Source organism: Panthera leo, chromosome C1, assembly GCF_018350215.1.
Source record: "Panthera leo isolate Ple1 chromosome C1, P.leo_Ple1_pat1.1, whole genome shotgun sequence".
In the NCBI taxonomy this organism is placed as follows: Eukaryota; Metazoa; Chordata; class Mammalia; order Carnivora; family Felidae; genus Panthera; species Panthera leo.
The window spans coordinates 151,879,585-151,893,596 of record NC_056686.1 but is presented as its reverse complement, the minus strand read 5'-3'; the positions used below and the strand labels follow the sequence as shown (position 1 = coordinate 151,893,596).

The 14,012-nt window shown below is 36.3% G+C and overlaps 1 long non-coding RNA gene across 1 annotated transcript in view; it reads right to left on the bottom strand.

Moving 5' to 3' along the window:
* Window positions 1-12,395, bottom strand: part of LOC122226183 — a 42,741-nt gene extending 30,346 nt beyond the window's left edge. Inside the window, exons 1-2 of the long non-coding RNA XR_006205510.1 lie at window positions 12,348-12,395; window positions 1,328-1,455 (exon numbers count right to left, since the gene is read on the bottom strand). This is a non-coding gene — a long non-coding RNA (uncharacterized LOC122226183). The remainder of the gene's footprint in view (window positions 1-1,327; window positions 1,456-12,347) is intronic.
* Between the last annotated feature and the right edge of the window lie 1,617 nt (window positions 12,396-14,012).

Below are 14,012 nucleotides of genomic sequence, written 5' to 3'. Positions count from 1 at the left end.
CTTTCTTTTGCTCAAGTCTGTCACCATAAAATAAGACGCTTGCCAATTCCAATAAAGCATTGTCTTGTATTGTAAAGACTTTCAGGATTTGAGTGGAAGCAATAGTAACAAAAAATGGTAGTAAGAACTGAGAGAGATGATTTTACATAGCAAATAGACTTTAAAAATCATTACATAAAATTCAAGTTGATAATATGTGGCAAAAAAAGAACACAAGAACAATGATGATCATTTTTCACTTGCATTTTTGAGAAAAGATCAAGTCATTTAATATCTTATATTATCAAGTATCAAAGGACTACTCAGTAAAAAGCTCATTCAAGAAGACAGCCTGAATGAGAACCGTGCTCTAATTTTATGTTTCTATCAGACCCAAAAGAGCTCCTTTCTGTAGTCAAAAAGTATTTGTGTAAGACTGGTGCATTACTGGTTGGAGAACAAAATGAGAGTTTGGCTAATGGCTAGCACATTCCTTAAATTTGTAACTGAAGCTGTAAAGTCATTTGGATACTGGATGGTCGATGGTAAGCCTATTTACAGCATAATTCACAGTAAAATAATAATTATGGCATTATTAATGGCCTGCAGTATCACTTTACATTTGTCTCTATAATGCTTTCCACAGCACCATCAACAGATAGACACTGAGTAAACAATTTTTTGATGATGAAAATGATCACTTGGTTGATTGACTTGTAGCTTATTTCTTGTACAAAAAAAAAAAAAAAAAAAAAAAAAGAGTCCTTCCATTAGCTGTTTCTTCTTCTAGGAACATGAATCCCCAGACATTTACATGGCTGACTCCTTTGTATCATTCGTATTTCAGCTTAAAGGATGCTTTCTTTGACCACCAATCTAAGCAGTCTCCCCATTACTATTTTATTTTCATTTTCGCACCTATGTCGGTTCGCCAGGGCTGCCATACCGAAATATAACAGACTCGGTGGCTTAAGCAATAGAAATTTATTTTCTCACCGTTCTAGAGACTGCAACTCCTACATCAAGGTTCCTGCAGGATTGGTTTCCTCTGAGGTCTCTCCCCCTGGCTTGTAGGTGGTCACCCCCTCGCCGCCTCTTACAGTTCCCATCTGCACGCAGGGTTATGTCTGTATGTCCTAATCTCCTCTTTTCATAAGGGACCGAGTCAGGTTGCATTAGGTCCCACCCAAAGGGTCTCATGTGGACTTAATCACCTCTTTAAAGGCTGTGTCTCTAAATACGAACAGACTCGGAGGTATCGGGGCTATGGTCGTGAATTTTGGTAGGACACCATTTCACATAACAGTATCTAAAAATATATGGAATTATAATGTCTCTATATATTTACCTGTTTATTGTCTTTCCTCTCTCATTAGAAGGTAAGCTCTGTGACACACCTCAACTATGTCCTCAGCACTCAGATCAGAGCCCGGCACACAGTAGCCACTTAGCATGTATTTGTAGAATGAACAGGACCTATAAATGGAATGGCAAAAGCATTTAATTATCAAATCCTTCACAGCTGTACTATTATAATTTCAGTAAGCTGACATTCAAGAGTCACGAAAAGAAAATATTAAGTTTTTTTTTTTTTTTAATCTTAAGGATGTTCTTTTCCACACATATACAAGACTCTTAATTTATAATGAAAAGATACCGTACGTCTACCGATTAGATCTTTGACTCATAAAGCAGTGGACAGGCCCTACCTTCAAGACAGATGGTGTGGCAAAGAGTTCATTCTGCTCAAAAGGAATGAGAATCGCTGGGAAGGCCGAGACAGAAAAAATAAAATATTATTTTTCTCTACTAATAGTGATTACCACCTCTGTGAGCTAAGAAAACTAATTCATGACTGTGACAGAGACTACCAGTTGCTTCCTAATATCTACTTTTCCATTAGTCTTTCTTAACAGAAGCTCATGTTTTAGGTGAGTACATTGGTCACCCATCTAAATGACTACATTTCTCAGCCTCATTTGCCGCTGACTTTATAGCCATCTGATTTAGTTCTGGCCAGTAAGCGGTGAGGGAAAGTGCGCAGTGATACATCAGGAGATTCTCCTTAAAAACAAGAGAGGGTTGAGCCTTTTTTCCCTTTATTCTTTCATCTTCTTGCCTGGAAGATGGATGGGAAAGCTAGATTCTAACAGCCACCTTGGACCCTGAGAACGAGGACCACATTCGAGGAGTGGTGAAGTATTGTGCTGGAGGAAAGGAGCCTGCATCCGTTATGACTTCACAGAGTGGCTATAGCAGCACGGGACTCCTTCAATCTTTAATTAATGAATGCGAGAGAGAAATAAGACGGGTTCAACTACGATCATTTTGTTTTATTTTCACTCATATAATGATCAGCATTCCTTTCTTTAATATTCATTGAAAGACTGCGTAGTCTGCAACTGGGTAGGGTCTATGATCCCTGCAATTCCTGGCTTGCCTCGAGTTTTTTCCTTAAAGCCACTCCTTTCATAACTGTTACACTGAAGCAGAGGCTTTCCTAAAATTCGCAGATATACCACACTGTATGAGACTGCTTACATTTAGAGTTTGCTTGTTTGTTGTTTGTTTATTGTCCTTGAGGGCACTCTCGTGCTCTCCCACGGCATCATAATTTACTCTTCAAGTAGTGCTTATCACAATGTAGTGTAATTGGCAGTTTACATTTCTGCCCGCCTCACTACACGATATACTCCTTGAGGACGGGAGTCTTATTTACTATGCTAGCTCTAATACTTTGTACAGATCCCCGCCAAGTATTAAATGCTCATTTAATGACTAGATATGCTTGCTAATATTTTATCTATCTATGCATCTCTTTTGCTGACATATCTACTCCAGGAGAGATGGTTTAAAGGCAGGTGTTATTATAGTTCCAATAGGCTGGGTTGGACCTCGCTTATGATACTATGGTGCTCTTTAAACCCTTTGTGGAATGTGTAGCATGTTAGCAGTGATTCCCAAAGTATTGCCCTGTACTAGCATCAGAAGCATTATAGCTTTAGTGAGATTGCTCAAGCGGCTAAATATAATGATGATGATAAATAATGTTATATAGTCATGGGGAGTGAATGTGACATGGTACTTACGAACACAAACTCTGAATTTTTAAACAAAATTTTTCAATGTTTATTTATCTTTGAGACTGAGAGAGAGAGAACGAGCAGGGAAGGGACAGAGAGAGAGAGAGAGGGAGACACAGAATCTGAAGCAGGCTCCAGGTTCAGAGCTGTCAGCACAGAGCCCGACGCGGGGCTCGAACCCATGAACTGTGAGATCATGACCTGAGTTGAAGTCAGACGCTTAACCCACTGAGCCACCCGGGTGCCCCAAGAACACAAACTTTGAAACGAGAAGCCCGAAGATCAAAAGTCCAGTTTGACTACTTACTATCTCTGCCAACTAACAATTCTATTTTAGAGGTGTTATCAGAATTAAATGATTTAATAATTAAGTCACAAATAGATGCATTATCTTTTAAAAGTGCCAAGTTCTTAATATGGCATATGGCACACGGAAAATGCTCAAGAGTTATTAGAACTCAGTGTCACATTTATTTCATCTTTCTGTCCGTTACGGACTGCTGTCTTTCTTGTTATTTTACCAATTCTTTCTCAACAGTGTATTCAATGATATACTGGTCTAAGTGGTCTAATGTGGCAACAGCTTAGACTGCCAAGTTAAGAATGATAATTAATGACTCATTATAGGGTTACCCTTGTAAAATAGATCCGCGTAGATCTATGTTGACTTTGCAAAGTAGAGTGTTTGTTTTTGTGCCTAACTTCTGCTTGCAAAAAACAGAATTATAGGAACACTTTATATCCCAGGTCTTATATTGTGAACACACACTTATGTATTAACTATACATTTTATATTTCTTTTAAAAAGATTTTTTTTCTGTAAATTAGGCATTCATTTTCACTATGATAATAAAAGTCATTCTTAATAAAGTAAATTTACAATAGAGTTTTTACCTTTTTATTCCTCAAAGACCAAGAAAAATAGCTCTTAGTTAAGCAGCATGTTAAATCTCATCTCAAACACTGTATTGACTGAATATCAGTCATTTAGCACTTAATCTGTTTAGTGTAACTCAGTGAGACCAAAAACGGGGAAACTAGAAGAAAACTTCTAAATTGAACATGACATGTGTATAAATATCTTGTATCCAATTTGTAATTGCTTTAGTACATTCATCTTATCCTTCAATGATACTGTAATCCTATATTTTGGGAATCCAGTCACTATGATGGGACATCCAAAATTAATTTGCATGACTTTTCACTAAAATTAGTAAATAAATATGAAACAGGATAACATTTTTTTTCCAAATTGCCATCATAATTACATGGGAATTAAATTTGTTAAAAAATGTAGATTGAGCTTTGTTCTAATTGGTTTACATTTAAAGATTCTTTGATCTGTGATAACAGTAATATATATTAACATGTTGCATTTTAAAGTGACACTGCCTTTCATTAATCAAGTGTCTGTATGGTTGATTAATTTGTACAAGGTTTAAATTGCTATGAAAATTTATCATTCATAGCCATGATCTCCATTTACATATATGTTAATTATGGTAAATGTAATCTTTTTCTGAATCCTCTGGGCTGCATACTAAAAAGACAAAGTGATCAGAGTGACTACTTTTTCTATTACAAAGTGAACTCTTCTGTTAGCACAGTCTGTTGTAGTTGTCAGAGAAGCTGGGCTAAAAACATTACAATGTTTTCTGCTAAAGGCAAGTCCAAATTCTAAAGATAGTATTTCCTTTTCAAGTGGTTTCTTTATTCAGTAGCTATAGCATTTACACACAGAATTACTATGTTTATTTACCATAGCATTTAGTACTATCTCTGCATGCTGCTGGATTTTTCTTTTGCTGCAAAGCGTTCTCTTGTATTAACTCTATCATTAATAAGCACAAGATAAGTTTTTAATACATCTGTAAAGCAGAATGACTTGAAGTTAGAAAAGTCTGTAATACAGCTAAATTAATTAATTGTTAGAAATAGAAACCTTTGCCGTTACACAATTTTAAAACTACTTGGAAAGATTCTGTACAAAAAAAGGTAATATATGAAAGTCACAGTAAGACTCTCTAAGAGAAGATTAGATTGATCTTTTGTTTTTGCAGACAAATACTTGGTACTTGAGAAAACTGAGTTGTTGATGGTTTTTATCATTTTCTAGTTAGGCATTTAAATAGCCAAGATAAATACAAATGTTATGATCTATGGCACTAAATTTCTACTGGACATTTTTTTCTATGTGTTGATCCCAAAGTATTGAGTGAAGCTGGAAACACGAAGCATGGGTCTAGCGTTCCACAGTCTCACCATTAGCCTTTCCCTTAGGAATGTTTTCTGTAGGTTTTCCCCAAATCCAGACCATGCTAACCAACAATTATTTTATTATTAGTTTTTAAGAAATGCTTTCCATTTTTTCCCTGATAGTGACCTTCTCTCTCTTAGCAATGATTGATTTGGAGAAAATTCTAATATATCCTAAGTGAAAATGATATCGCGACTAATGTTTTCGAGCGAATGTGATAGGCTTTGCTAGGCAAATGTTGGGAAATTTAATTATTTCTATTAAATGTCTATAATTTCATGCTTAAATTGTTAGTATTTACATAATATATTCACTTCAAGAGAAGCCTCATTTCTTAGTCACAACTTAATAAAATTAAAATATCCATCTTCGAAATCTTTGCAAGCATAGCACCTCTGACTACCTGACGAGGCTATTTTTAAAGACACTTATTTGGTAATTTTCTTATAGTCAGCCTAATCACAGGAGAAACAAACTAATATGGCACCTGTTCTGATAGATGGATGTTGTACCTTTCATCTCCTGATCTCAGACCTTGTAAGACATTTTTCAAAGAAGCATCACTTCCCTCACCACAGAAATGCATCCACCTCTAAGCTGGAAATAGCAAAAGCATAGGGCAGAAGATGAGGAATATATTATCCAACTAAAATTACAGAGAAATTTTAAGTAGGCAGAATATAATTGCCCAATTTGGAAATTAGCCAGGACACAGGGTTTAACATCATCTTTACTCTTTTGAAAAGTGCCATGGGATTTTTAATAACTGCTGGTGGTCAAGACCTTGGTTTTACCCTCATCCATTAGACGACACCTCCAGCAGAGCAGTGCCCCCTCATACCATGCTGGGGCATCAGTTCAGTACTGACTCAGTGAAAATTGTGCCACCTACTGAATCATCCACGGCTCATCTTAGAGTGCCCTAGCTTTTAGGTTTTCTCTGGAGAGCTGTTATGAAAGATGGGACCAGGCTCCATGATGCTTAATTTATGAGATTTCAAGGTTTTCAATGGTTAAGATCTCAGACCTGAGTCTTATTTTCAATTTTAACCAACAGGGTTTTCAGAATTTCTTCATGCTTAAAGTCTATAATGATGATCTTGAGGATCAGTCTCTACAATGTACACATCTCTCCTTGGAAATAAGGGAATAAAAACATTGACACACACCTACATAAACATACACTTATATACACTGAGACAGTGGATGAAAAAGCAGATTCCCTCACTTGTGACATATTAGATTATTTGAAAATGGAAAAAGGACCATCCTTTCACTCAAATGAACTCATGTAAGCCACATTCTACAAGGAGCTTATTTTTCCCCCCAGATTTTAAAGAATCTAGGAACAAATACCTTAAAAAGTAAATGCAAACCTAGGGGGGAGTGGACTTCAGTGGCCAAATAAAGTGAATTTTTGTAAAAGAGAACTTTCATCCTAGCTTTCCAAGTAAAACTTTCCTATCTACAAAAGAATCTCAATACAGCTTGACTGTTCCAAAAATAGCTGAAAGAGGATCAAGTTTTTTAGACAAGATTCAGGTACGTTCAAAGGTAAATGGTAAAATGCTGATGTTTCTTGGCCCCTACGATTTATTTTATCAATTTTCTTCATCCATGTTAATGTGTGTACACTGTATATACATATATATTTGTATACATATTTTAAGGGCTCTTGCTATTTTCAGCAACTTTGGTCTTTGAAATGATTTTCAGAAATTCTCTTCTGGCTGGTAAAAGTATCAGTATCCTGGAATTGAGAAACTGTTTCTGAAAGTGTTTCTTGAGGTGTTCCTTCTGGAAATAACATTGAGTAAATCCTATTGCTGGTGTGTGAGAAAAAGAGATAGTTGGAAATGGTTATAAAGAATAGATTGATACAATATAGCTGAGGCTGCAAAAGAGATTTCAACATATCCCTGTGTTTTCCCTCACTCTTACTGGCACCAAGGATTCTCAAGTTCTCTCTCTCTCTCTCTCTCTCATAGTCTTCTATTTTCCTTTTCTGATATCATCAGGTTCAACTTTCTCTATCACCTATTTTTCCTTTTAAGAATAATCTATAATGGGCAATTCTTGTTAAATAGAAAATCTTTCTCAGCTCAGCCTATTTCCCAGAATGCCGGTATACAGTTCTGCTGTGATTTGATCGTTCCTTCCTAGTAAATTAACAGCTCAAATATTGGACAGTCGGAAATCAGGGAAAGAAAAACTATTCTAGGCAACTTAAGTCTGATTTGGTAAATTGCTACTGCTGTGATATAGTTAATATGCCTCCCTAAGTGCCTGGTTGCTACCAGATGGAAAATGAATCACTACCTTTTTTTCATTATCAACGGGAAAAGCACAGTTGATAGGTATTCTTCCTATGTTAAGAATGAAAACTTGAGACAGAAACCCTCTCTGACTAGGTCATATAGCTCCTAAGTAATCAATGAAAAGGTTTAGGTAAGCTGTGGATTGTCAGGGCTTTGATAAATGTGTAATGTTGAGAAGACTATAACTTCCTACAAAGTTGAGTTAGAAATAGGAATTGTCTTTTAATTTCCAATCTAATAAAACAATGCATTAGATTGTATTTTTTTTCCATTTAGGTACTATCTTTCAGTACTTTTACACACATTTTTCACATATAATATAGCTATTTTGAATTCCATCATGTTTTTGTTTCCAATGTCATTTTCCTTTCTTGAAATCCCATTCTCTAAACCACTGTTTCCTTCCCTAACCTTATTCTTGTTACTCTAATTCTCAGCTACCTACTACACTTGCTTAAGGAAATAATTTTGGCTAAACATAATCCCCACAAAAAAGAAAGAAAGAAAGAAAGAAGGAAAGAAAGAGAGAGAGAGAGAGAGAGAGAGAGAAAGAAAGAAAGAGAGAAAGAATAAAGAAAAGAGGAAAACTGTAAGCATCCCTAGAACCAATCAGTTCAGTTGTAATCTGTTAGTATTTCAGCTAACAAATACCAGGGTCTATTTCTACCAACAACTATTGTATATGTATACAATCAAGAACATATTTGCCTTTCTAATCTTTTGTAAGTAAGGCTACTACTAAATATAAAAAATTAAGAAAAAAGTATATATATAAAACCATTCTGGATGCAATATTTGTTACATTTCCCCAATTATTGTTAACTGAAATTTGCATGTTTCTCTAATGTATTTTTCTCCTTTTTAAATGTTTATTTGTTTTGAGAGAGATGCACGTGCACAGGAGAGGGGCACAGAGAGAGGGAGAGAGAGATTCCCAAGCAGGTTCCACACTGCCAGCACAGAGCCTGATATGGGGCTCGAACTCACAAAAGGTGAGACCCTGACCTGAGTCTAAACAAAAAGCTGGAAGCTCAACCACTCAACCGACTGGGCTACCCAGGCGCCACTTTAATGTGGTTTTCTATTAAAGCATTAATTAATTCCTTGTCAATGCACTTCAAACAAATGATTGTAACATATGGTTGATTTTGATAGTCATTACCTCAGCCTCTTTCTCTTAGAAATGAAATGAAAATGAACACACATTACAGTGAAAAGGACAAAGGACACGTGATTTCCTATACCCAAATATTTTCCTCAGTAAAACTCTTTAAAATCCTAGAACCAGGTCATCAAAATTTTATATGAATTCCTAACCATAAAATTTGACAGATTAAATGTAGCTTTCAAGTTAAATGCTGGATATATACATTAGTCACTTAGGCTGTATTAAAGGCATCCTGAGTGCTTTGATTTTGGAATGAAAACATGTAAATAATGTTACATGTAAAATTGACAAATTCCCATATATAATGGGTTGAACAGTGGTCCCCCAAGAGATATGTCTACATAAAATTCCTAGAAACTGTAAATGTTACCTTATTCAGAAAAAGGGTCTTTATAGCTGTAATTAAGTTAAGGATCTTGATAAAAGGAGATTATCCTGATTTCGGTAGGTCCTAAACCCAATGACAACCGTCCTTAAAGAAGACTCACAGAAGAGAGACACAAGATAGAAGAGAAAGAGGCAAAACAACAGAAACAGAGATTAGAGTGGTGTGGGTAGAAACCAAGGAATGCCAAGGACTGTAGGCAGCCGCAGTAAGGTACGTGAGAGGCATGGGACGAATCTTCTCCCAGAGCCTCAGTGGATCATCACAGATGCTTTGGTTTCAGGTTTCTAGCCCCCAGAACTGTGAGAGAACAAATTTCTGTTGTTTTAGCCACTCAACTGGTGAAGGGCAACCTCAGGAAATGAATACACTGTATAATATGTATTGAGACACACAATGTGGTAATGGTGAAAGTGGCATAGGAACAATAAGTCAACTAATAAAAGTTTCAAACGGATGAGTAATAGTATGAAGAGTTTGTTTCATGCATTTAATACACTGTTATCAGAGTCCAGTGGATTAAATGATCTAAATCTCCCACTAGAGCTAATATCCAACTATAAAAGCTAATAATTTACCTCTACTTTCCTCAAAGTACAGGGGTGAACCATACAATAAAATTTTATAAACTTGGACCACAATCATCCCAAAGGACCTGAGATGAATAAGACATGACATGTTCCAACAACTGAAAGCAAATAACAGAAACCAAAAAAACTCACATGTTTGGAATATGGTGTGAAGGAAATGAAGTGTCTAGAAAAGAGACCCAGGAGACAGGCAAAAACCAAACTGTGCAGGTCTAAGTTGCTGAAGAGACGACAGTGGCCTATACTAAGTAAGTGCTTTATTTTGTTGATTTTTATACCCTCAAATGCTAACAACACTTCTGGGACACTCATAGTCTGAATGGGCAAATTAATTTTAAGATTATGAAATAAGATTTCATCATGTTTACTTGACGACAATCTATTTTTGAGCACACTCAAAAATCTACGTGGTGCTGGTCCTTTACGTGTAAGTTACTTAAGAAGGTTTTACCATTACATTCTGGAAATAGCAGTCAATGCTCAAGAAATAATGTTGAATGAACAAAATGGAATATTGGGCGTTCTTTTGGTAGTCACCAGAAGGGAATCAGGGACCTGGTGGGGGTCTGAACTAACCTGGGCTATATCATATGCAACTGGTATTGTTAGTGTTGATACTGGCTTTAGTGGCATGGCCTGTGGCAGCCTGCCAACTATCTTTTTTTTTTTTTTTTTTTTTGCCGTAAGGTAGATGTTTCTTGACCTGCTCTTCTCATCAGGACTGCTATCTCAACCATGCTTAAGATATCTGCTGCCTCTATCTGTGGCTACAACACTAAAATTTCTTATAACTGACAAACTAATTATAGTCACAAATACTCCCACAAGGCATTATCTAGGCGATACTTTGTTAGTCTAATTCTAGCAACCATATGCACATAAACAAAATACTTCTATTTTAATCTAATATTTTATTTACTATTTCACTAATTAAAACTGTCTTTCACTTCATTAAATTAAATGTTTGATAATGATGTCATGATGTACGTAGAGAAGATCAGAATTTCGAGAGCAAGACCAAAATTTCTCTTTTTCCCAAGGAAAGGAGATCGGTTCCTTATAATTACAAAGTTACAAAATTCACATGAAGAATGGCTATATTTGAAATTCAGTGATATGTAGATAACAAAATAATTTTTTCACATTTGTAGAAGTTGTGGAGGGTCATTTCAGTTGCAAACTGATTCAGGTTTTCATGTTATAGTCTCATGAGTGTAAAAATTAAAAAAACAAACAAACAGGTATGTATACCATAGGAAAGGATATATGAATGTATACACATAGGCAAATGTATGCTTAAAGAAATACTTTAAATACTGCACAGAATTTCAGTTTCTCAACGTTATAGCATGAAACAAGCCCTTCCCAACCCCCAGAAAATCCTACCATTTTGGAGACAAAAATACTTATTAGAATTAAAAGTTTTCATACAAGAGTACCAGGTATTTATTTCTGTATATCTTGAGAGCTATATTCAAGCTTATGCTCAAGCTTTAAGATAACAATAGTGTAAGCTCTAGGGTGGAACAAAAGAAGGGAAAAAAATCCCAGAAGTTCCCAGAGGTGGTTAGGGAAAAAAAGGAAAGATAAGAGAAATGAGGGAATCAAAGAAAAAAGAATGAAGATTCAAGGATGGGTAAATCTCCTCTTTACTTAGCTTTTCAAAAGGTTTGTGATAACCAGCTTTTGTGTAAATGGATTTGATGGCTCTGGGCTGAAGGTGACTGACAGCTGAATCTAGGCCCCCTCAAGAGTGTCACCCTGGGGATTGCCATTGTTGCAGACGGTTTCTTCAGACTGACCCAGAAGAATCATTATCTCAAGGGAACTCTAACAACAGCCACCCCCGAGCAGCCTAAGAGCTAGAAGTAAGCAACTTAGTCTCCCTCTTGAGCAGTAATTACAACGGTAAGGCAAACAAGGTGTGTTACTGAGTGAGTTGAGCTTAAGTCTTTCTGCAACCTCCATTTACATACATACATACATAAATAAACAAATAAATAAATAGGAAGTATTCGACATCCAAAGATTTTTCCTAAGCAAAAAAAAATTTAACATCCCTCCCACCCCGCTGCCAGTGTTTTGTTCTTTGGAAAAATAAACAGACCTCTGGGTCATCCTCAGGAAATGCTTGACTGAAGAAGGTAGAAAAGGTAAATGTTTCAGAATCTTTCTTTTTCAGCAAATCTGATATGTTTACTCTGGGACTACTTCAGCTAAGTCATTACTAGTCAGCTCAACTCTGGGCCTATTGCTTCAATATCATAGAAAACAAACGCCTTCCGTAGCGTGCTGCCTCAAAGGCAAGTTAACGAGGTATTTCACCCACCTCGTAGCCCTCTGCCTTCAAGCCCTGTCCTGCCACTCTCCAGGACCCACGCTCACCGACGCGCCACGCCGCCTGGGAAGTAGGCAGCAATTCGCCTTCCTCTAAACTTACAAAGAGGCTCTAAAGGTACCCTCTGGGTGGTGAAGGAGTTACCTTAATCGGACCTGAAAAATAACGCTGATAAACGTTTCAAGAGGCCCTAACCACAATTAAGCCCATTTTAATGGCCTTAACTTACCAGCTCTAGCTTCTGAGTCCAGCCTCCATCTTTTCCGGTGGAGGGTGGGACTTCCTGTCTGGGGCTGGGAGTATCAATTTGGGAACGCAAAGGGAACTACCAGGCATTTTCCAAGGGGACGGGTTCTGCTGCCTGTGGAGCTGTTTGGCTCAATGCCTTTCTAAATTAGAGATAAAACAGTCACTTCACAAAATAAATCTTAGTCTGCCTTAATGAAAATTAACAAGTTTTCATTGTCTATGACTTAACTTAGTGGAGACTGATCGTAAAACACGCAACACAGCTTTCCTTGCCCAACTCATTTGGTTCTCCTTTCCTACTCTACCTGCAAATGTGTCTGTTTCCTTACTGGTTTCTTTTTCTTGCTCATATCTTTATTTTTATGTAAAATTACTCTAGAAAGTACTTCATGCGGCCAAAAATTTAGCATAATTCCTGATATAGTAAGAGATCAATATGTATTTGCTAACTTTTTTTTTTTTTTTTTGTATTTGCTAACTTTTGATCCCTGCTTTGAAATCAGTTGTTCTAAGCTGGGCAGATCACCGTGCTCTACTGACTGAGCCAACCAGAGGCTCCATACATTATCCTGTGTGGGTTATTGCTATATGTGATTGTTTGCAGAAATATTTCTTTTTTCTTTTAGACTTGTAATAGAAGAAATTGAGGCAAGGTAGTAAAGGTTCTTGAACTTGGGCCTAGAATCTTGATTCAGTCATGTTCAAGCCTGGCAAATTACCAAACATCTCTGGACTTTAGTGGACTCACCTATAATCATTTTTTAACAAGGTGGTTTATGAGGATTTAATGAGACAACATGTATAAAAGTCCCTGGCTCATAGGAGATATTCAGTAAACTATGCCTTGGGCAACAGAAAACATTTCTGATGGTGAAATAATTTCAAGGTAACAAAGAACCTTAAGAACCTAACTAGAAAGCAAAAATTCTCTGCTCTAATTTCAGCAGTACCAGTGATTGGGATATGACTCCAGGAACATTACTTAACTACTTTGTCTATTATCATCATTTATAAAATGGGATAATAAAGTTTACCTCCCTTACAAAGGTCCTGTGTGCTATTAAAAACAAGACAACGGGCCCAACTCGGTGTCACTCATGCTAAGCTTTACATTGCTAAACCGAGACAATTACAGTTTTGGTTCTCCTAGAAATGGATCTTAAACGACTCAATCAGGAATGGCCTAATCAGCTCTAGTTAGGTAATCGGCCTGATAGAACACTGGCATCCATTAAAGGAAAGTAACCTTGGCATAACCAGCCTGGTTTTTTTGCTTAATATAACTTCCTTGTTCCTGCTCCACTCTGCCTATAAAATTCTTTCATTTTATACAGCTCCTCGGAGCTCCCTTCTATCTGCTAGATTGGATGCTGCCTGATTCAAATTGATTTTTGCTCAAATAAGCTCTTAAAATTTTTAATATGCCCCTGTTTATCTTTTAATAGAACATTAGATAAATAGTAGAAAACACCATGGTGATAAAGAATATTGTATAAGTCAACTTTTATTATTCTATTTTGTATGATAAATGCTGTTTTAGACAATAGAATGAGTTAATATGCAAAACATTTTTGTGTTAATTAAACATAGGATTGTGTTTAATCATTTGGTTAATTTTCCCTGAACATTCTGTAATCTTTATATT